We start from the raw sequence: 24865 nt of genomic DNA, 5'->3' as shown, positions 1-24865 counted from the left end.
TTTCCAGAACCTGAAAGGGCAGACAGTGGAAGATCTGCCTGTCATCAGCTTACTGGTCAGGCTCCGAGGTACTTTCAGACTTGCCCAGTCCTGGTGAAGTCGACTTTAGGGGAGACACGAAGAGAAGCTGGCCGATAAGCTGGCTGCACGGATTGAGGAGAGATGCGAACACATGGATGAGAGATGTTCTGCTACAATGGAGAATACTGGCGTGGAGACAGCTGTAGAGGATACCAGGCTCAAAAGACATTCATGAGACATATTGAAACTCACTGATACAGGCAGAAACATACGGAGTGCCAACGTGGACTTGAGGAAGTTCCTCAATTCTCTTCTCCAATAACGGGTCCAAGGTCCCTGACGTCTGAAGGAGAAGAAATGGCAGAGATGATCAAAACGCTCCTGTTCTTGGAAGAGGTCGTGAGAATCCACACGTCCCAAGGGGCATTCCCAAGCCATTCAGACCAAAATTCAACAAGCCCAGGTAAGCCTTTTCCCAGGTTTGGGCCTAGCTAGTGAGCACTTGCCCTTGCCTCCCCTCCACTCAGGCATCCATTTTGAAGGATCAGTACCTGAGCTGCAATGAAGCCATTACGAGAAGAGCAAGCCCCTCCTAGAATCAGAGTTCCTCCAGCTTCACTCTCTGTGAACAACAGTGAACACCTTAAAGGTCAAATAGTCTCGGCTGAAATAGATAAAATTGAATACTTAGCTCACACCTAGAAACGATGTCCTTCCGCTAGATTCAGCAAATGTTGTGTTTATGTCTTCCCTGGGGTGAAGGGAGTGTGGTAAGTGAGGGGCATCTTTGACTGAACATGAATCTGTATTAGGCTTCAATTTTTCAAGACAGTGAAGGTAAATAGTACAAGTCAGAAAGTGAACTGAACTGTAAAAGTCGCCAATGACATTAAAGACACAGCTTATGTGGATCATCTTTCACTTGAGTCAAGCCCCCGGGGGCACTATATCATGGGGGTGCAGACTTGGATGCGTTAAATGGCTTTAAACTACAGGATCGGATGATTAAGCGTTCTCAACACTGATAGAAAAACACCTGGTTCTCAATAGACTAGCATAACTGCAGCAGGATTCTCCTAGCTAGAATGCCTCTAGGTGCTTTTGGATTCAAACCTAAATGTATATATTTGGTTTGTTTCCTCTTGTATTTTCCTAGAGAGGGATGTTACCCCTTGAAATGCCAACATTGGCCAGTAGGTGTCATTGGGATACAGGGCACCACATGCACAAGTGTATCCAAGGTTGGGGGTTATTCCATGTTTCCAAAAGTTATTTCATGGTTCCTGTTGGTTTCGGAGGCTTCAACCTTAAAGAGCTGACATGACCCCTTGAACAGTTTGGACTGCTAGTTTGCATTCTATCTGTCTAGCTTTTCCGTAGAGCTGACACAATGTTACCAAAATTGACATGTCTGGCTTCTAGGTCGATTTAGTGTGTTTCAAAAAATAACTCCATTTTCGTATAACTCCCAAAACATGTAAATGAGTTCTGTTAAACTTCTTAAAGACTGCAAATGGGATATCAACACAATGTCAAAATAGTTGTCTTCGGACAATCCCTCCCACCACGGCTGTATAGAAACAAAGAGCTAAGCAAATATCACATTTCTGTGAAATGTATCTGGATAGTGTTGATTCATCGATGCCCAGTTGGCAGAGAAGAAGTGCAACCTGCACTCACTCGCTCCCATGTACAGAGCAATGGAAACATCCACTCACCCAGCCCTTAGCATAGGACACTGGCCGAAGAGAGGTCTGTTACTCCCAAAGACAGGATGAGGCCTCAGGACACCTGGAAGCAGGAGAATGCAAAGCAGGGAATGGAAACCAGTGCAGGTTCGGACCCCTGGTGATGGAGCAACGAGGGTGAAACTCTGTTTAACTTGGACGCACACTCTCAAGCGGACAGGAGACATGGGTTTGAAGGTGATGTGCTGAGATTTACAAGAGTGCACAGCAGAAGCTTGGCTGAGAGAACTCAAAGAAACCAGCGCAAAATATCCCCACAGTTAATTCTGAGACCAAGATCCCAGCTGCCAAATTTGAGGTAGCAGAGGCAATGGTCAGTGAGGCATAGAGCTACGGATGATGGCACACGCTGAGTCTCAGGGATCTGGAGTGCGTTGTGGGATGTGGTGGGTCGAATCAAGAGAGCAAACCGAACTGTGTACCAATAATAAATCAACCACACTGGTCACGCGGTTGCGATTACCGATATGTCCCATGGCCACACCCAGTACATTTGCAGGACCAGGGACCAATTGGGAATTTTGCCAATAGAGCACGTGTGGGGCTGAATCAGAGATATCGTGCATCTGGTCTGAGGGATCCAGGGGGCCTTGAATTTGAAATCAGAATGAAAAGCCTTAGGATATGCTACATTCATAACCTGGGCTGGGATTATGGTTTGGTTTGAGTCACAGGATGCGCAACAACTCTGTGGTTGCCTTCGTGCACCCGTGCCACAAGGATGAGAGGACAAGGAAGAGTGGTCCAAGTCCACAGCGTGAGAAGAGGAAGCATTCCCTTCAGCACTATCTCCCAAAAGCGGATGCTACATTTTGGATGGCACCGGCACGGTACGGCACCTAGGACAACAAGGAAGGTCTGCGGGATCTTTCCAGCAGGCCCTGATATGTGACATCCATAGATATGCTTCCACTGGTGTTTCTGTAGACAGAGAAGCTCTGGAAAGAACTGATTTCATTGGGACATTCCCGTGGCAATAAAAAGCAGCAGAGCACTCTCAGTTTGCTGTTTTGGAAACACTCCAAAATGACATAGAGAAGAATGCAGAGCTGAGAACTTTTAGAAGCTTCATTTCCACAAGAGGAAGTGTCCTGTGCACTTTCAGAAGTGTGAGATAAGTATAATCAAAATGAAGTTATGCTAATCGAAGTAGTATGGGTTGTTCATCACAACTAATGCAACACCAGCAATTGGAGATATACCAAACAACACACACAGGTACAGGTTATGGCATCAATGCCTAGGAGAAATTGTCCTCACAGAAATCCCATGGAATTGCGTAGAGACAAGAGTCTAAAATTTTCAATTAACAAAGCCCTAGAAGTCTACATTAGATACCTGATATTACCTGACCAGTAGAGATGAAGAAGAACAGTAAAAGAAACAGGAAGTACCATTTTCAGTTCCAAAGATATTGAAGGCGCAAAAGATAAGCTTTCAAACAACTAGTCTGCAAAACGCTATCCAGAACAAGTGTTGAAAATGAAGGTCAGGAAAACACTGAAGAACACCAGTGTCTCAGAATCACAAAAGGCAGAATACCAGAATAGTTTAAGAGAATGTCTAAAGACGAGCCAAAAAATATCAGGAAACTCAATGGATGTGATTATATCTAGGCTAAAGTTCAGTCCTAAGCAGACTAGATAATGCAGAGGGACGCGTGAATGACTGTGAAGACAGGGGAAGAGAAAAACCTCGGTCAGAAGCAGACATAGGAAAGCAAGTGCAAACAAATGAAAACATTGCAGTTGAACCCTGGGTTAAGACAGGGCATGAAAGAATAGAAATCATGAGTCCCAGATGGAAAAGCAAGAGATAAAGAAACAAAAAATGTCTGAAAATTTATCTGTAGAAAAATCAGACTGAAACTTGCTGAAAGCCAAGAAAGAATCATCTATGCGAATTCAGGAATTACACAGCATCCGAAGGAGGTGGAATCCCAATAGACCTACCAGCAGCTGTATGATTCAAATCAACAAAGTTCACGAATATCCGAGTGATTTAAAATGCACCTGGAGGAAACAACATAGTCACAAGGAAACCTCCAGAGGGGTTTCAGCTGATATCTCGGCAGCAATATTGCAGGACAGGGAGGAGTGCCAGGACACAGACCATATCCTGAATGGCCAAATGCTGCCACCTAGGGTAGCCTATGCCACATGAACACCATTTCAAATAACGGCAGAGCTAGAGAATTCTACAGACCGGCAAATCTTAAAAGAATTCAGCAGTTCAAAAGTTTTTCTAAAAGAAAGGTTGAGAAAACTCCCCTGAATAGAAAAGCAGCAAGATGGAATGGAAAGAAGAAACCATTATTGGAAATGCAAGAAGAGCATGTGTGGCAGAGAAGAAAGAAGAAGAACTTAAGGAGGACATCAAAACCCTAAAGATGGGAGAGGGAAGCAGGAAATCATAGGTGATTGGAAGCACTCTCTTAAGTGAATCAGCTTATTTGACTCTGTTTGAAGCGAAAGGAGAGATGCATGGCCTGACGTGTTTGCAAAACAAGCGAGAAGAAGACCAACAAAGAATCAAACCAACAAACAAGCACCAAAATGGTATGGTTGGCTGACATATACAAAGGGAACCATGAGTATTCAAAAGAAAATACTCAAGGTGAGGTCAAGGGTCATTCAGAACGCATCGACCCAGTATCGTGGCTTGCATGTACTCAGCACACTTGTATTCGGAAATCAGAAGCGTGCATTCATATTCGTAAATTTTGATTCATAAGAGCATATCGTGACCTAACACTAATGCCGATTTGGAATCAAATGGTTTCCTAGTCCGTGATGTAGACTTGTATGTCTTCCAACAGGATGAAGGAATGCCATATTCTAGGCTACGTAGAGAAGAAATGTAAGAAGCCTATAACAAAGGCAAGTAGCTCTGCCAAAGTGTACTAAGTGCAAAAGAGACCGACAGCAAAGTGCACATTGGGGTTGGTTTCATTTCTTGGAATTTCAGCCCCCATGAATCCAATGGATCCATGTCCTGAGAGTGTGGGTGTTTCAGCAGAACTCAGGCGACGCATATGTATTCCGGGTGTACGGATATTATAGGAACATAAGTCTCCTTTAGTGGGTCCCTGTGTACTGTGAACTGTTAGAAAGTTTAAAGACGTGTGAAACCATCAACTGAAAAGGGACACACTTCCCTCCATTGGTACGGTGCATAGAGCTCTGAACAAAAGGAAAGAGGGAAGAAGAAAGGCCCATGGGACGCTAGTGGGTAGAATCACATTTACCTTAGGAACCTCTCGTCGGATGCAGCCCCTCCCCCAACACTGACAAGATGCAGCAGCCATTGGGGATGGCAGTTAGCGGTTGGATTCCAGGTGGAATGTTGGTGTTTACCGCGAGGCTTGTTGTGGCTGTTGGATCCTAGGTAACCGGGCAGAGTTCTGTGGGTGGATCAGTGTGATGGCGGGGCTGCCGCCCTCTGTGGAGCTTGGCTTAGGTGTTTGGTCCGGGAAGCTGTGTAAGTTCGAGATACTGCTGCTGCCCAAAGACCTGAGGTCACAGGTCAGTTTCCAGAACCTGAAAGGGCAGACAGTGGAAGATCTGCCTGTCATCAGCTTACTGGTCAGGCTCCGAGGTACTTTCAGACTTGCCCAGTCCTGGTGAAGTCGACTTTAGGGGAGACACGAAGAGAAGCTGGCCGATAAGCTGGCTGCACGGATTGAGGAGAGATGCGAACACATGGATGAGAGATGTTCTGCTACAATGGAGAATACTGGCGTGGAGACAGCTGTAGAGGATACCAGGCTCAAAAGACATTCATGAGACATATTGAAACTCACTGATACAGGCAGAAACATACGGAGTGCCAACGTGGACTTGAGGAAGTTCCTCAATTCTCTTCTCCAATAACGGGTCCAAGGTCCCTGACGTCTGAAGGAGAAGAAATGGCAGAGATGATCAAAACGCTCCTGTTCTTGGAAGAGGTCGTGAGAATCCACACGTCCCAAGGGGCATTCCCAAGCCATTCAGACCAAAATTCAACAAGCCCAGGTAAGCCTTTTCCCAGGTTTGGGCCTAGCTAGTGAGCACTTGCCCTTGCCTCCCCTCCACTCAGGCATCCATTTTGAAGGATCAGTACCTGAGCTGCAATGAAGCCATTACGAGAAGAGCAAGCCCCTCCTAGAATCAGAGTTCCTCCAGCTTCACTCTCTGTGAACAACAGTGAACACCTTAAAGGTCAAATAGTCTCGGCTGAAATAGATAAAACTGAATACTTAGCTCACACCTAGAAACGATGTCCTTCCGCTAGATTCAGCAAATGTTGTGTTTATGTCTTCCCTGGGGTGAAGGGAGTGTGGTAAGTGAGGGGAATCTTTGACTGAACATGAATCTGTATTAGGCTTCAGTTTTTCAAGACAGTGAAGGTAAATAGTGCCAGTCAGAAAGTGAACTGAACTGTAAAAGTCGCCAATGACATTAAAGACACAGCTTATGTGGATCGTCTTTCACTTGAGTCAAGCCCCCGGGGGCACTATATCATGGGGGTGCAGACTTGGTTGCGTTAAATGGCTTTAAACTACAGGATCGGATGATTAAGCGTTCTCAACACTGATAGAAAAACACCTGGTTCTCAATAGACTAGCATAACTGCAGCAGGATTCTCCTAGCTAGAATGCCTCTAGGTGCTTTTGGATTCAAACCTAAATGTATATATTTGGTTTGGTTCCTCTTGTATTTTCCTAGAGAGGGATGTTACCCCTTGAAATGCCAACATTGTCCAGTAGGTGTCATTGGGATACAGGGCACCACATGCACAAGTGTATCCAAGGTTGGGGGTTATTCCATGTTTCCAAAAGTTATTTCATGGTTCCTGTTGGTTTCGGAGGCTTCAACCTTAAAGAGCTGACATGACCCCTTGAACAGTTTGGACTGCTAGTTTGCATTCTATCTGTCTAGCTTTTCCGTAGAGCTGACACAATGTTACCAAAATTGACAAGTCTGGCTTCTAGGTCGATTTAGTGTGTTTCAAAAAATAACTCCATTTTCGTATAACTCCCAAAACATGTAAATGAGTTCTGTTAAACTTCTTAAAGACTGCAAATGGGATATCAACACAATGTCAAAATAGTTGTCTTCGGACAATCCCTCCCACCACGGCTGTATAGAAACAAAGAGCTAAGCAAATATCACATTTCTGTGAAATGTATCTGGATAGTGTTGATTCATCGATGCCCAGTTGGCAGAGAAGAAGTGCAACCTGCACTCACTCGCTCCCATGTACAGAGCAATGGAAACATCCACTCACCCAGCCCTTAGCATAGGACACTGGCCGAAGAGAGGTCTGTTACTCCCAAAGACAGGATGAGGCCTCAGGACACCTGGAAGCAGGAGAATGCAAAGCAGGGAATGGAAACCAGTGCAGGTTCGGACCCCTGGTGATGGAGCAACGAGGGTGAAACTCTGTTTAACTTGGACGCACACTCTCAAGCGGACAGGAGACATGGGTTTGAAGGTGATGTGCTGAGATTTACAAGAGTGCACAGCAGATGCTTGGCTGAGAGAACTCAAAGAAACCAGCGCAAAATATCCCCACAGTTAATTCTGAGACCAAGATCCCAGCTGCCAAATTTGAGGTAGCAGAGGCAATGGTCAGTGAGGCATAGAGCTACGGATGATGGCACACGCTGAGTCTCATGGATCTGGAGTGCGTTGTGGGATGTGGTGGGTCGAATCAAGAGAGCAAACCGAACTGTGTACCAATAATAAATCAACCACACTGGTCGCGCGGTTGCGATTACCGATATGTCCCATGGCCACACCCAGTACATCTGCAGGACCAGGGACCAATTGGGAATTTTGCCAATAGAGCACGTGTGGGGCTGAATCAGAGATATCGTGCATCTGGTCTGAGGGATCCAGGGGGCCTTGAATTTGAAATCAGAATGAAAAGCCTTAGGATATGCTACATTCATAACCTGGGCTGGGATTATGGTTTGGTTTGAGTCACAGGATGCGCAACAACTCTGTGGTTGCCTTCGTGCACCCGTGCCACAAGGATGAGAGGACAAGGAAGAGTGGTCCAAGTCCACAGCGTGAGAAGAGGAAGCATTCCCTTCAGCACTATCTCCCAAAAGCGGATGCTACATTTTGGATGGCACCGGCACGGTACGGCACCTAGGACAACAAGGAAGGTCTGCGGGATCATTCCAGCAGGCCCTGATATGTGACATCCATAGATATGCTTCCACTGGTGTTTCTGTAGACAGAGAAGCTCTGGAAAGAACTGATTTCATTGGGACATTCCCGTGGCAATAAAAAGCAGCAGAGCACTCTCAGTTTGCTGTTTTGGAAACACTCCAAAATGACATAGAGAAGAATGCAGAGCTGAGAACTTTTAGAAGCTTCATTTCCACAAGAGGAAGTGTCCTGTGCACTTTCAGAAGTGTGAGATAAGTATAATCAAAATGAAGTTATGCTAATCGAAGTAGTATGGGTTGTTCATCACAACTAATGCAACACCAGCAATTGGAGATACACTAAACAACACACACAGGTACAGGTTATGGCATCAATGCCTAGGAGAAATTGTCCTCACAGAAATCCCAAGGAATTGCGTAGAGACAAGAGTCTAAAATTTTCAATTAACAAAGCCCTAGAAGTCTACATTAGATACCTGATATTACCTGACCAGTAGAGATGAAGAAGAACAGTAAAAGAAACAGGAAGTACCATTTTCAGTTCCAAAGATATTGAAGGCGCAAAAGATAAGCTTTCAAACAACTAGTCTGCAAAACGCTATCCAGAACAAGTGTTGAAAATGAAGGTCAGGAAAACACTGAAGAACACCAGTGTCTCAGAATCACAAAAGGCAGAATACCAGAATAGTTTAAGAGAATGTCTAAAGACGAGCCAAAAAATATCAGGAAACTCAATGGATGTGATTATATCTAGGCTAAAGTTCAGTCCTAAGCAGACTAGATAATGCAGAGGGACGCGTGAATGACTGTGAAGACAGGGGAAGAGAAAAACCTCGGTCAGAAGCAGACATAGGAAAGCAAGTGCAAACAAATGAAAACATTGCAGTTGAACCCTGGGTTAAGACAGGGCATGAAAGAATAGAAATCATGAGTCCCAGATGGAAAAGCAAGAGATAAAGAAACAAAAAATGTCTGAAAATTTATCTGTAGAAAAATCAGACTGAAACTTGCTGAAAGCCAAGAAAGAATCATCTATGCGAATTCAGGAATTACACAGCATCCGAAGGAGGTGGAATCCCAATAGACCTACCAGCAGCTGTATGATTCAAATCAACAAAGTTCACGAATATCCGAGTGATTTAAAATGCACCTGGAGGAAACAACATAGTCACAAGGAAACCTCCAGAGGGGTTTCAGCTGATATCTCGGCAGCAATATTGCAGGACAGGGAGGAGTGCCAGGACACAGACCATATCCTGAATGGCCAAATGCTGCCACCTAGGGTAGCCTATGCCACATGAACACCATTTCAAATAACGGCAGAGCTAGAGAATTCTACAGACCGGCAAATCTTAAAAGAATTCAGCAGTTCAAAAGTTTTTCTAAAAGAAAGGTTGAGAAAACTCCCCTGAATAGAAAAGCAGCAAGATGGAATGGAAAGAAGAAACCATTATTGGAAATGCAAGAAGAGCATGTGTGGCAGAGAAGAAAGAAGAAGAACTTAAGGAGGACATCAAAACCCTAAAGATGGGAGAGGGAAGCAGGAAATCATAGGTGATTGGAAGCACTCTCTTAAGTGAATCAGCTTATTTGACTCTGTTTGAAGCGAAAGGAGAGATGCATGGCCTGACGTGTTTGCAAAACAAGCGAGAAGAAGACCAACAAAGAATCAAACCAACAAACAAGCACCAAAATGGTATGGTTGGCTGACATATACAAAGGGAACCATGATTATTCAAAAGAAAATACTCAAGGTGAGGTCAAGGGTCATTCAGAACGCATCGACCCAGTATCGTGGCTTGCATGTACTCAGCACACTTGTATTCGGAAATCAGAAGCGTGCATTCATATTCGTAAATTTTGATTCATAAGAGCATATCGTGACCTAACACTAATGCCGATTTGGAATCAAATGGTTTCCTAGTCCGTGATGTAGACTTGTATGTCTTCCAACAGGATGAAGGAATGCCATATTCTAGGCTACGTAGAGAAGAAATGTAAGAAGCCTATAACAAAGGCAAGTAGCTCTGCCAAAGTGTACTAAGTGCAAAAGAGACCGACAGCAAAGTGCACATTGGGGTTGGTTTCATTTCTTGGAATTTCAGCCCCCATGAATCCAATGGATCCATGTCCTGAGAGTGTGGGTGTTTCAGCAGAACTCAGGCGACGCATATGTATTCCGGGTGTACGGATATTATAGGAACATAAGTCTCCTTTAGTGGGTCCCTGTGTACTGTGAACTGTTAGAAAGTTTAAAGACGTGTGAAACCATCAACTGAAAAGGGACACACTTCCCTCCATTGGTACGGTGCATAGAGCTCTGAACAAAAGGAAAGAGGGAAGAAGAAAGGCCCATGGGACGCTAGTGGGTAGAATCACATTTACCTTAGGAACCTCTCGTCGGATGCAGCCCCTCCCCCAACACTGACAAGATGCAGCAGCCATTGGGGATGGCAGTTAGCGGTTGGATTCCAGGTGGAATGTTGGTGTGTACCGCGAGGCTTGTTGTGGCTGTTGGATCCTAGGTAACCGGGCAGAGTTCTGTGGGTGGATCAGTGTGATGGCGGGGCTGCCGCCCTCTGTGGAGCTTGGCTTAGGTGTTTGGTCCGGGAAGCTGTGTAAGTTCGAGATACTGCTGCTGCCCAAAGACCTGAGGTCACAGGTCAGTTTCCAGAACCTGAAAGGGCAGACAGTGGAAGATCTGCCTGTCATCAGCTTACTGGTCAGGCTCCGAGGTACTTTCAGACTTGCCCAGTCCTGGTGAAGTCGACTTTAGGGGAGACACGAAGAGAAGCTGGCCGATAAGCTGGCTGCACGGATTGAGGAGAGATGCGAACACATGGATGAGAGATGTTCTGCTACAATGGAGAATACTGGCGTGGAGACAGCTGTAGAGGATACCAGGCTCAAAAGACATTCATGAGACATATTGAAACTCACTGATACAGGCAGAAACATACGGAGTGCCAACGTGGACTTGAGGAAGTTCCTCAATTCTCTTCTCCAATAACGGGTCCAAGGTCCCTGACGTCTGAAGGAGAAGAAATGGCAGAGATGATCAAAACGCTCCTGTTCTTGGAAGAGGTCGTGAGAATCCACACGTCCCAAGGGGCATTCCCAAGCCATTCAGACCAAAATTCAACAAGCCCAGGTAAGCCTTTTCCCAGGTTTGGGCCTAGCTAGTGAGCACTTGCCCTTGCCTCCCCTCCACTCAGGCATCCATTTTGAAGGATCAGTACCTGAGCTGCAATGAAGCAATTACGAGAAGAGCAAGCCCCTCCTAGAATCAGAGTTCCTCCAGCTTCACTCTCTGTGAACAACAGTGAACACCTTAAAGGTCAAATAGTCTCGGCTGAAATAGATAAAATTGAATACTTAGCTCACACCTAGAAACGATGTCCTTCCGCTAGATTCAGCAAATGTTGTGTTTATGTCTTCCCTGGGGTGAAGGGAGTGTGGTAAGTGAGGGGAATCTTTGACTGAACATGAATCTGTATTAGGCTTCAGTTTTTCAAGACAGTGAAGGTAAATAGTGCCAGTCAGAAAGTGAACTGAACTGTAAAAGTCGCCAATGACATTAAAGACACAGCTTATGTGGATCGTCTTTCACTTGAGTCAAGCCCCCGGGGGCACTATATCATGGGGGTGCAGACTTGGTTGCGTTAAATGGCTTTAAACTACAGGATCGGATGATTAAGCGTTCTCAACACTGATAGAAAAACACCTGGTTCTCAATAGACTAGCATAACTGCAGCAGGATTCTCCTAGCTAGAATGCCTCTAGGTGCTTTTGGATTCAAACCTAAATGTATATATTTGGTTTGGTTCCTCTTGTATTTTCCTAGAGAGGGATGTTACCCCTTGAAATGCCAACATTGTCCAGTAGGTGTCATTGGGATACAGGGCACCACATGCACAAGTGTATCCAAGGTTGGGGGTTATTCCATGTTTCCAAAAGTTATTTCATGGTTCCTGTTGGTTTCGGAGGCTTCAACCTTAAAGAGCTGACATGACCCCTTGAACAGTTTGGACTGCTAGTTTGCATTCTATCTGTCTAGCTTTTCCGTAGAGCTGACACAATGTTACCAAAATTGACAAGTCTGGCTTCTAGGTCGATTTAGTGTGTTTCAAAAAATAACTCCATTTTCGTATAACTCCCAAAACATGTAAATGAGTTCTGTTAAACTTCTTAAAGACTGCAAATGGGATATCAACACAATGTCAAAATAGTTGTCTTCGGACAATCCCTCCCACCACGGCTGTATAGAAACAAAGAGCTAAGCAAATATCACATTTCTGTGAAATGTATCTGGATAGTGTTGATTCATCGATGCCCAGTTGGCAGAGAAGAAGTGCAACCTGCACTCACTCGCTCCCATGTACAGAGCAATGGAAACATCCACTCACCCAGCCCTTAGCATAGGACACTGGCCGAAGAGAGGTCTGTTACTCCCAAAGACAGGATGAGGCCTCAGGACACCAGGAAGCAGGAGAATGCAAAGCAGGGAATGGAAACCAGTGCAGGTTCGGACCCCTGGTGATGGAGCAACGAGGGTGAAACTCTGTTTAACTTGGACGCACACTCTCAAGCGGACAGGAGACATGGGTTTGAAGGTGATGTGCTGAGATTTACAAGAGTGCACATCAGATGCTTGGCTGAGAGAACTCAAAGAAACCAGCGCAAAATATCCCCACAGTTAATTCTGAGACCAAGATCCCAGCTGCCAAATTTGAGGTAGCAGAGGCAATGGTCAGTGAGGCATAGAGCTACGGATGATGGCACACGCTGAGTCTCATGGATCTGGAGTGCGTTGTGGGATGTGGTGGGTCGAATCAAGAGAGCAAACCGAACTGTGTACCAATAATAAATCAACCACACTGGTCGCGCGGTTGCGATTACCGATATGTCCCATGGCCACACCCAGTACATCTGCAGGACCAGGGACCAATTGGGAATTTTGCCAATAGAGCACGTGTGGGGCTGAATCAGAGATATCGTGCATCTGGTCTGAGGGATCCAGGGGGCCTTGAATTTGAAATCAGAATGAAAAGCCTTAGGATATGCTACATTCATAACCTGGGCTGGGATTATGGTTTGGTTTGAGTCACAGGATGCGCAACAACTCTGTGGTTGCCTTCGTGCACCCGTGCCACAAGGATGAGAGGACAAGGAAGAGTGGTCCAAGTCCACAGCGTGAGAAGAGGAAGCATTCCCTTCAGCACTATCTCCCAAAAGCGGATGCTACATTTTGGATGGCACCGGCACGGTACGGCACCTAGGACAACAAGGAAGGTCTGCGGGATCATTCCAGCAGGCCCTGATATGTGACATCCATAGATATGCTTCCACTGGTGTTTCTGTAGACAGAGAAGCTCTGGAAAGAACTGATTTCATTGGGACATTCCCGTGGCAATAAAAAGCAGCAGAGCACTCTCAGTTTGCTGTTTTGGAAACACTCCAAAATGACATAGAGAAGAATGCAGAGCTGAGAACTTTTAGAAGCTTCATTTCCACAAGAGGAAGTGTCCTGTGCACTTTCAGAAGTGTGAGATAAGTATAATCAAAATGAAGTTATGCTAATCGAAGTAGTATGGGTTGTTCATCACAACTAATGCAACACCAACAATTGGAGATATACTAAACAACACACACAGGTACAGGTTATGGCATCAATGCCTAGGAGAAATTGTCCTCACAGAAATCCCAAGGAATTGCGTAGAGACAAGAGTCTAAAATTTTCAATTAACAAAGCCCTAGAAGTCTACATTAGATACCTGATATTACCTGACCAGTAGAGATGAAGAAGAACAGTAAAAGAAACAGGAAGTACCATTTTCAGTTCCAAAGATATTGAAGGCGCAAAAGATAAGCTTTCAAACTACTAGTCTGCAAAACGCTATCCAGAACAAGTGTTGAAAATGAAGGTCAGGAAAACACTGAAGAACACCAGTGTCTCAGAATCACAAAAGGCAGAATACCAGAATAGTTTAAGAGAATGTCTAAAGACGAGCCAAAAAATATCAGGAAACTCAATGGATGTGATTATATCTAGGCTAAAGTTCAGTCCTAAGCAGACTAGATAATGCAGAGGGACGCGTGAATGACTGTGAAGACAGGGGAAGAGAAAAACCTCGGTCAGAAGCAGACATAGGAAAGCAAGTGCAAACAAATGAAAACATTGCAGTTGAACCCTGGGTTAAGACAGGGCATGAAAGAATAGAAATCATGAGTCCCAGATGGAAAAGCAAGAGATAAAGAAACAAAAAATGTCTGAAAATTTATCTGTAGAAAAATCAGACTGAAACTTGCTGAAAGCCAAGAAAGAATCATCTATGCGAATTCAGGAATTACACAGCATCCGAAGGAGGTGGAATCCCAATAGACCTACCAGCAGCTGTATGATTCAAATCAACAAAGTTCACGAATATCCGAGTGATTTAAAATGCACCTGGAGGAAACAACATAGTCACAAGGAAACCTCCAGAGGGGTTTCAGCTGATATCTCGGCAGCAATATTGCAGGACAGGGAGGAGTGCCAGGACACAGACCATATCCTGAATGGCCAAATGCTGCCACCTAGGGTAGCCTATGCCACATGAACACCATTTCAAATAACGGCAGAGCTAGAGAATTCTACAGACCGGCAAATCTTAAAAGAATTCAGCAGTTCAAAAGTTTTTCTAAAAGAAAGGTTGAGAAAACTCCCCTGAATAGAAAAGCAGCAAGATGGAATGGAAAGAAGAAACCATTATTGGAAATGCAAGAAGAGCATGTGTGGCAGAGAAGAAAGAAGAAGAACTTAAGGAGGACATCAAAACCCTAAAGATGGGAGAGGGAAGCAGGAAATCATAGGTGATTGGAAGCACTCTCTTAAGTGAATCAGCTTATTTGACTCTGTTTGAAGCGAAAGGAGAGATGCATGGCCTGACGTGTTTGCAAAACAAGCGAGAAGAAGACCAACAAAGAATCAAACCAACAAACAAGCACCAAAATGGTATGGTTGGCTGACATATACAAAGGGAACCATGAGTATTCAAAAGAAAATACTCAAGGTGAGGTCAAGGGTCATTCAGAACGCATCGACCCAGTATCGTGGCTTGCATGTACTCAGCACACTTGTATTCGGAAATCAGAAGCGTGCATTCATATTCGTAAATTTTGATTCATAAGAGCATATCGTGACCTAACACTAATGCCGATTTGGAATCAAATGGTTTCCTAGTCCGTGATGTAGACTTGTATGTCTTCCAACAGGATGAAGGAATGCCATATTCTAGGCTACGTAGAGAAGAAATGTAAGAAGCCTATAACAAAGGCAAGTAGCTCTGCCAAAGTGTACTAAGTGCAAAAGAGACCGACAGCAAAGTGCACATTGGGGTTGGTTTCATTTCTTGGAATTTCAGCCCCCATGAATCCAATGGATCCATGTCCTGAGAGTGTGGGTGTTTCAGCAGAACTCAGGCGACGCATATGTATTCCGGGTGTACGGATATTATAGGAACATAAGTCTCCTTTAGTGGGTCCCTGTGTACTGTGAACTGTTAGAAAGTTTAAAGACGTGTGAAACCATCAACTGAAAAGGGACACACTTCCCTCCATTGGTACGGTGCATAGAGCTCTGAACAAAAGGAAAGAGGGAAGAAGAAAGGCCCATGGGACGCTAGTGGGTAGAATCACATTTACCTTAGGAACCTCTCGTCGGATGCAGCCCCTCCCCCAACACTGACAAGATGCAGCAGCCATTGGGGATGGCAGTTAGCGGTTGGATTCCAGGTGGAATGTTGGTGTGTACCGCGAGGCTTGTTGTGGCTGTTGGATCCTAGGTAACCGGGCAGAGTTCTGTGGGTGGATCAGTGTGATGGCGGGGCTGCCGCCCTCTGTGGAGCTTGGCTTAGGTGTTTGGTCCGGGAAGCTGTGTAAGTTCGAGATACTGCTGCTGCCCAAAGACCTGAGGTCACAGGTCAGTTTCCAGAACCTGAAAGGGCAGACAGTGGAAGATCTGCCTGTCATCAGCTTACTGGTCAGGCTCCGAGGTACTTTCAGACTTGCCCAGTCCTGGTGAAGTCGACTTTAGGGGAGACACGAAGAGAAGCTGGCCGATAAGCTGGCTGCACGGATTGAGGAGAGATGCGAACACATGGATGAGAGATGTTCTGCTACAATGGAGAATACTGGCGTGGAGACAGCTGTAGAGGATACCAGGCTCAAAAGACATTCATGAGACATATTGAAACTCACTGATACAGGCAGAAACATACGGAGTGCCAACGTGGACTTGAGGAAGTTCCTCAATTCTCTTCTCCAATAACGGGTCCAAGGTCCCTGACGTCTGAAGGAGAAGAAATGGCAGAGATGATCAAAACGCTCCTGTTCTTGGAAGAGGTCGTGAGAATCCACACGTCCCAAGGGGCATTCCCAAGCCATTCAGACCAAAATTCAACAAGCCCAGGTAAGCCTTTTCCCAGGTTTGGGCCTAGCTAGTGAGCACTTGCCCTTGCCTCCCCTCCACTCAGGCATCCATTTTGAAGGATCAGTACCTGAGCTGCAATGAAGCCATTACGAGAAGAGCAAGCCCCTCCTAGAATCAGAGTTCCTCCAGCTTCACTCTCTGTGAACAACAGTGAACACCTTAAAGGTCAAATAGTCTCGGCTGAAATAGATAAAATTGAATACTTAGCTCACACCTAGAAACGATGTCCTTCCGCTAGATTCAGCAAATGTTGTGTTTATGTCTTCCCTGGGGTGAAGGGAGTGTGGTAAGTGAGGGGCATCTTTGACTGAACATGAATCTGTATTAGGCTTCAGTTTTTCAAGACAGTGAAGGTAAATAGTGCCAGTCAGAAAGTGAACTGAACTGTAAAAGTCGCCAATGACATTAAAGACACAGCTTATGTGGATCGTCTTTCACTTGAGTCAAGCCCCCGGGGGCACTATATCATGGGGGTGCAGACTTGGTTGCGTTAAATGGCTTTAAACTACAGGATCGGATGATTAAGCGTTCTCAACACTGATAGAAAAACACCTGGTTCTCAATAGACTAGCATAACTGCAGCAGGATTCTCCTAGCTAGAATGCCTCTAGGTGCTTTTGGATTCAAACCTAAATGTATATATTTGGTTTGGTTCCTCTTGTATTTTCCTAGAGAGGGATGTTACCCCTTGAAATGCCAACATTGTCCAGTAGGTGTCATTGGGATACAGGGCACCACATGCACAAGTGTATCCAAGGTTGGGGGTTATTCCATGTTTCCAAAAGTTATTTCATGGTTCCTGTTGGTTTCGGAGGCTTCAACCTTAAAGAGCTGACATGACCCCTTGAACAGTTTGGACTGCTAGTTTGCATTCTATCTGTCTAGCTTTTCCGTAGAGCTGACACAATGTTACCAAAATTGACAAGTCTGGCTTCTAGGTCGATTTAGTGTGTTTCAAAAAATAACTCCATTTTCGTATAACTCCCAAAACATGTAAATGAGTTCTGTTAAACTTCTTAAAGACTGCAAATGGGATATCAACACAATGTCAAAATAGTTGTCTTCGGACAATCCCTCCCACCACGGCTGTATAGAAACAAAGAGCTAAGCAAATATCACATTTCTGTGAAATGTATCTGGATAGTGTTGATTCATCGATGCCCAGTTGGCAGAGAAGAAGTGCAACCTGCACTCACTCGCTCCCATGTACAGAGCAATGGAAACATCCACTCACCCAGCCCTTAGCATAGGACACTGGCCGAAGAGAGGTCTGTTACTCCCAAAGACAGGATGAGGCCTCAGGACACCAGGAAGCAGGAGAATGCAAAGCAGGGAATGGAAACCAGTGCAGGTTCGGACCCCTGGTGATGGAGCAACGAGGGTGAAACTCTGTTTAAATTGGACGCACACTCTCAAGCGGACAGGAGACATGGGTTTGAAGGTGATGTGCTGAGATTTACAAGAGTGCACATCAGATGCTTGGCTGAGAGAACTCAAAGAAACCAGCGCAAAATATCCCCACAGTTAATTCTGAGACCAAGATCCCAGCTGCCAAATTTGAGGTAGCAGAGGCAATGGTCAGTGAGGCATAGAGCTACGGATGATGGCACACGCTGAGTCTCATGGATCTGGAGTGCGTTGTGGGATGTGGTGGGTCGAATCAAGAGAGCAAACCGAACTGTGTACCAATAATAAATCAACCACACTGGTCGCGCGGTTGCGATTACCGATATGTCCCATGGCCACACCCAGTACATCTGCAGGACCAGGGACCAATTGGGAATTTTGCCAATAGAGCACGTGTGGGGCTGAATCAGAGATATCGTGCATCTGGTCTGAGGGATCCAGGGGGCCTTGAATTTGAAATCAGAATGAAAAGCCTTAGGATATGCTACATTCATAACCTGGGCTGGGATTATGGTTTGGTTTGAGTCACAGGATGCGCAACAACTCTGTGGTTGCCTTCGTGCACCCGTGCCACAAGGATGAGAGGACAAGGAAGAGTGGTCCAAGTCCACAGCGTGAGAAGAGGAAGCATTCCCTTCAGCACTATCTCCCAAAAGCGGATGCTACATTTTGGATGGCACCGGCACGGTACGGCACCTAGGACAACAAGGAAGGTCTGCGGGATCATTCCAGCAGGCCCTGATATGTGACATCCATAGATATGCTTCCACTGGTGTTTCTGTAGACAGAGAAGCTCTGGAAAGAACTGATTTCATTGGGACATTCCCGTGGCAATAAAAAGCAGCAGAGCACTCTCAGTTTGCTGTTTTGGAAACACTCCAAAATGACATAGAGAAGAATGCAGAGCTGAGAACTTTTAGAAGCTTCATTTCCACAAGAGGAAGTGTCCTGTGCACTTTCAGAAGTGTGAGATAAGTAAAATCAAAATGAAGTTATGCTAATCGAAGTAGTATGGGTTGTTCATCACAACTAATGCAACACCAACAATTGGAGATATACTAAACAACACACACAGGTACAGGTTATGGCATCAATGCCTAGGAGAAATTGTCCTCACAGAAATCCCAAGGAATTGCGTAGAGACAAGAGTCTAAAATTTTCAATTAACAAAGCCCTAGAAGTCTACATTAGATACCTGATATTACCTGACCAGTAGAGATGAAGAAGAACAGTAAAAGAAACAGGAAGTACCATTTTCAGTTCCAAAGATATTGAAGGCGCAAAAGATAAGCTTTCAAACAACTAGTCTGCAAAACGCTATCCAGAACAAGTGTTGAAAATGAAGGTCAGGAAAACACTGAAGAACACCAGTGTCTCAGAATCACAAAAGGCAGAATACCAGAATATTTTAAGAGAATGTCTAAAGACGAGCCAAAAAATATCAGGAAACTCAATGGATGTGATTATATCTAGGCTAAAGTTCAGTCCTAAGCAGACTAGATAATGCAGAGGGACGCGTGAATGACTGTGAAGACAGGGGAAGAGAAAAACCTCGGTCAGAAGCAGACATAGGAAAGCAAGTGCAAACAAATGAAAACATTGCAGTTGAACCCTGGGTTAAGACAGGGCATGAAAGAATAGAAATCATGAGTCCCAGATGGAAAAGCAAGAGATAAAGAAACAAAAAATGTCTGAAAATTTATCTGTAGAAAAATCAGACTGAAACTTGCTGAAAGCCAAGAAAGAATCATCTATGCGAATTCAGGAATTACACAGCATCCGAAGGAGGTGGAATCCCAATAGACCTACCAGCAGCTGTATGATTCAAATCAACAAAGTTCACGAATATCCGAGTGATTTAAAATGCACCTGGAGGAAACAACATAGTCACAAGGAAACCTCCAGAGGGGTTTCAGCTGATATCTCGGCAGCAATATTGCAGGACAGGGAGGAGTGCCAGGACACAGACCATATCCTGAATGGCCAAATGCTGCCACCTAGGGTAGCCTATGCCACATGAACACCATTTCAAATAACGGCAGAGCTAGAGAATTCTACAGACCGGCAAATCTTAAAAGAATTCAGCAGTTCAAAAGTTTTTCTAAAAGAAAGGTTGAGAAAACTCCCCTGAATAGAAAAGCAGCAAGATGGAATGGAAAGAAGAAACCATTATTGGAAATGCAAGAAGAGCATGTGTGGCAGAGAAGAAAGAAGAAGAACTTAAGGAGGACATCAAAACCCTAAAGATGGGAGAGGGAAGCAGGAAATCATAGGTGATTGGAAGCACTCTCTTAAGTGAATCAGCTTATTTGACTCTGTTTGAAGCGAAAGGAGAGATGCATGGCCTGACGTGTTTGCAAAACAAGCGAAAAGAAGACCAACAAAGAATCAAACCAACAAACAAGCACCAAAATGGTATGGTTGGCTGACATATACAAAGGGAACCATGAGTATTCAAAAGAAAATACTCAAGGTGAGGTCAAGGGTCATTCAGCATGCATCGACCCAGTATCGTGGCTTGCATGTACTCAGCACACTTGTATTCGGAAATCAGAAGCGTGCATTCATATTCGTAAATTTTGATTCATAAGAGCATATCGTGACCTAACACTAATGCCGATTTGGAATCAAATGGTTTCCTAGTCCGTGATGTAGACTTGTATGTCTTCCAACAGGATGAAGGAATGCCATATTCTAGGCTACGTAGAGAAGAAATGTAAGAAGCCTATAACAAAGGCAAGTAGCTCTGCCAAAGTGTACTAAGTGCAAAAGAGACCGACAGCAAAGTGCACATTGGGGTTGGTTTCATTTCTTGGAATTTCAGCCCCCATGAATCCAATGGATCCATGTCCTGAGAGTGTGGGTGTTTCAGCAGAACTCAGGCGACGCATATGTATTCCGGGTGTACGGATATTATAGGAACATAAGTCTCCTTTAGTGGGTCCCTGTGTACTGTGAACTGTTAGAAAGTTTAAAGACGTGTGAAACCATCAACTGAAAAGGGACACACTTCCCTCCATTGGTACGGTGCATAGAGCTCTGAACAAAAGGAAAGAGGGAAGAAGAAAGGCCCATGGGACGCTAGTGGGTAGAATCACATTTACCTTAGGAACCTCTCGTCGGATGCAGCCCCTCCCCCAACACTGACAAGATGCAGCAGCCATTGGGGATGGCAGTTAGCGGTTGGATTCCAGGTGGAATGTTGGTGTGTACCGCGAGGCTTGTTGTGGCTGTTGGATCCTAGGTAACCGGGCAGAGTTCTGTGGGTGGATCAGTGTGATGGCGGGGCTGCCGCCCTCTGTGGAGCTTGGCTTAGGTCTTTGGTCCGGGAAGCTGTGTAAGTTCGAGATACTGCTGCTGCCCAAAGACCTGAGGTCACAGGTCAGTTTCCAGAACCTGAAAGGGCAGACAGTGGAAGATCTGCCTGTCATCAGCTTACTGGTCAGGCTCCGAGGTACTTTCAGACTTGCCCAGTCCTGGTGAAGTCGACTTTAGGGGAGACACGAAGAGAAGCTGGCCGATAAGCTGGCTGCACGGATTGAGGAGAGATGCGAACACATGGATGAGAGATGTTCTGCTACAATGGAGAATACTGGCGTGGAGACAGCTGTAGAGGATACCAGGCTCAAAAGACATTCATGAGACATATTGAAACTCACTGATACAGGCAGAAACATACGGAGTGCCAACGTGGACTTGAGGAAGTTCCTCAATTCTCTTCTCCAATAACGGGTCCAAGGTCCCTGACGTCTGAAGGAGAAGAAATGGCAGAGATGATCAAAACGCTCCTGTTCTTGGAAGAGGTCGTGAGAATCCACACGTCCCAAGGGGCATTCCCAAGCCATTCAGACCAAAATTCAACAAGCCCAGGTAAGCCTTTTCCCAGGTTTGGGCCTAGCTAGTGAGCACTTGCCCTTGCCTCCCCTCCACTCAGGCATCCATTTTGAAGGATCAGTACCTGAGCTGCAATGAAGCCATTACGAGAAGAGCAAGCCCCTCCTAGAATCAGAGTTCCTCCAGCTTCACTCTCTGTGAACAACAGTGAACACCTTAAAGGTCAAATAGTCTCGGCTGAAATAGATAAAATTGAATACTTAGCTCACACCTAGAAACGATGTCCTTCCGCTAGATTCAGCAAATGTTGTGTTTATGTCTTCCCTGGGGTGAAGGGAGTGTGGTAAGTGAGGGGAATCTTTGACTGAACATGAATCTGTATTAGGCTTCAGTTTTTCAAGACAGTGAAGGTAAATAGTGCCAGTCAGAAAGTGAACTGAACTGTAAAAGTCGCCAATGACATTAAAGACACAGCTTATGTGGATCGTCTTTCACTTGAGTCAAGCCCCCGGGGGCACTATATCATGGGGGTGCAGACTTGGTTGCGTTAAATGGCTTTAAACTACAGGATCGGATGATTAAGCGTTCTCAACACTGATAGAAAAACACCTGGTTCTCAATAGACTAGCATAACTGCAGCAGGATTCTCCTAGCTAGAATGCCTCTAGGTGCTTTTGGATTCAAACCTAAATGTATATATTTGGTTTGGTTCCTCTTGTATTTTCCTAGAGAGGGATGTTACCCCTTGAAATGCAAACATTGTCCAGTAGGTGTCATTGGGATACAGGGCACCACATGCACAAGTGTATCCAAGGTTGGGGTTTATTCCATGTTTCCAAAAGTTATTTCATGGTTCCTGTTGGTTTCGAAGGCTTCAACCTAAAAGAGCTGACATGACCCCTTGAACAGTTTGGACTGCTAGTTTGCATTCTATCTGTCTAGCTTTTCCGTAGAGCTGACACAATGTTAACAAAATTGACAAGTCTGGCTTCTAGGTCGATTTAGTGTGTTTCAAAAATTAACTCCATTTTCGTATAACTCCCAAAACATGTAAATGAGTTCTGTTAAACTTCTTAAAGACTGCAAATGGGATATCAACACAATGTCAAAATAGTTGTCTTCGGACAATCCCTCCCACCACGGCTGTATAGAAACAAAGAGCTAAGCAAATATCACATTTCTGTGAAATGTATCTGGATAGTGTTGATTCATCGATGCCCAGTTGGCAGAGAAGAAGTGCAACCTGCACTCACTCGCTCCCATGTACAGAGCAATGGAAACATCCACTCACCCAGCCCTTAGCATAGGACACTGGCCGAAGAGAGGTCTGTTACTCCCAAAGACAGGATGAGGCCTCAGGACACCTGGAAGCAGGAGAATGCAAAGCAGGGAATGGAAACCAGTGCAGGTTCGGACCCCTGGTGATGGAGCAACGAGGGTGAATCTCTGTTTAACTTGGACGCACACTCTCAAGCGGACAGGAGACATGGGTTTGAAGGTGATGTGCTGAGATTTACAAGAGTGCACAGCAGATGCTTGGCTGAGAGAACTCAAAGAAACCAGCGCAAAATATCCCCACAGTTAATTCTGAGACCAAGATCCCAGCTGCCAAATTTGAGGTAGCAGAGGCAATGGTCAGTGAGGCATAGAGCTACGGATGATGGCACACGCTGAGTCTCAGGGATCTGGAGTGCGTTGTGGGATGTGGTGGGTCGAATCAAGAGAGCAAACCGAACTGTGTACCAATAATAAATCAACCACACTAGTCGCGCGGTTGCGATTACCGATATGTCCCATGGCCACACCCAGTACATCTGCAGGACCAGGGACCAATTGGGAATTTTGCCAATAGAGCACGTGTGGGGCTGAATCAGAGATATCGTGCATCTGGTCTGAGGGATCCAGGGGGCCTTGAATTTGAAATCAGAATGAAAAGCCTTAGGATATGCTACATTCATAACCTGGGCTGGGATTATGGTTTGGTTTGAGTCACAGGATGCGCAACAACTCTGTGGTTGCCTTCGTGCACCCGTGCCACAAGGATGAGAGGACAAGGAAGAGTGGTCCAAGTCCACAGCGTGAGAAGAGGAAGCATTCCCTTCAGCACTATCTCCCAAAAGCGGATGCTACATTTTGGATGGCACCGGCACGGTACGGCACCTAGGACAACAAGGAAGGTCTGCGGGATCATTCCAGCAGGCCCTGATATGTGACATCCATAGATATGCTTCCACTGGTGTTTCTGTAGACAGAGAAGCTCTGGAAAGAACTGATTTCATTGGGACATTCCCGTGGCAATAAAAAGCAGCAGAGCACTCTCAGTTTGCTGTTTTGGAAACACTCCAAAATGACATAGAGAAGAATGCAGAGCTGAGAACTTTTAGAAGCTTCATTTCCACAAGAGGAAGTGTCCTGTGCACTTTCAGAAGTGTGAGATAAGTATAATCAAAATGAAGTTATGCTAATCGAAGTAGTATGGGTTGTTCATCACAACTAATGCAACACCAGCAATTGGAGATATACCAAACAACACACACAGGTACAGGTTATGGCATCAATGCCTAGGAGAAATTGTCCTCACAGAAATCCCAAGGAATTGCGTAGAGACAAGAGTCTAAAATTTTCAATTAACAAAGCCCTAGAAGTCTACATTAGATACCTGATATTACCTGACCAGTAGAGATGAAGAAGAACAGTAAAAGAAACAGGAAGTACCATTTTCAGTTCCAAAGATATTGAAGGCGCAAAAGATAAGCTTTCAAACAACTAGTCTGCAAAACGCTATCCAGAACAAGTGTTGAAAATGAAGGTCAGGAAAACACTGAAGAACACCAGTGTCTCAGAATCACAAAAGGCAGAATACCAGAAAAGGGGAAGAGAAAGTCTCAACACGAGCCAAAAATATCAGGAAACTCAATGGTTGTGATAATATCAGGGCTAAAATTCAGTCCTTAGCAGACTAGATAATGCAGAGGGACGCGTGAATGACTGTGAAGACAGGGGAAGAGAAAAACCTCGGTCAGAAGCAGACATAGGAAAGCAAGTGCAAACAAATGAAAACATTGCAGTTGAACCCTGGGTTAAGACAGGGCATGAAAGAATAGAAATCATGAGTCCCAGATGGAAAAGCAAGAGATAAAGAAACAAAAAATGTCTGAAAATTTATCTGTAGAAAAATCAGACTGAAACTTGCTGAAAGCCAAGAAAGAATCATCTATGCGAATT

At 45.0% G+C, this 24865-nt stretch overlaps 2 long non-coding RNA genes across 2 annotated transcripts; both read right to left on the bottom strand.

The window, feature by feature from the left end:
• Nucleotides 1–228: 228 nt before the first annotated feature.
• On the bottom strand, nucleotides 229–5175 carry LOC140693745 (uncharacterized). The gene is made up of 3 exons (XR_012069443.1): nucleotides 5017–5175; nucleotides 573–643; nucleotides 229–364 (listed from the first exon to the last, which is right to left on the bottom strand). It is a non-coding gene; the product is annotated as an uncharacterized lncRNA (long non-coding RNA).
• A 5427-nt stretch (nucleotides 5176–10602) lies between these two features.
• On the bottom strand, nucleotides 10603–11282 carry LOC140693740 (uncharacterized). The gene is made up of 3 exons (XR_012069438.1): nucleotides 11169–11282; nucleotides 10870–10960; nucleotides 10603–10787 (listed from the first exon to the last, which is right to left on the bottom strand). It is a non-coding gene; the product is annotated as an uncharacterized lncRNA (long non-coding RNA).
• Nucleotides 11283–24865: the final 13583 nt, after the last annotated feature.

This window comes from Vicugna pacos, unplaced genomic scaffold (genome assembly GCF_048564905.1).
Source record: "Vicugna pacos unplaced genomic scaffold, VicPac4 scaffold_20, whole genome shotgun sequence".
NCBI lineage: Eukaryota > Metazoa > Chordata > Mammalia > Artiodactyla > Camelidae > Vicugna > Vicugna pacos.
Note: the sequence above shows the minus strand (reverse complement) of the source record. Positions and strands in the feature narration are given on the sequence as shown.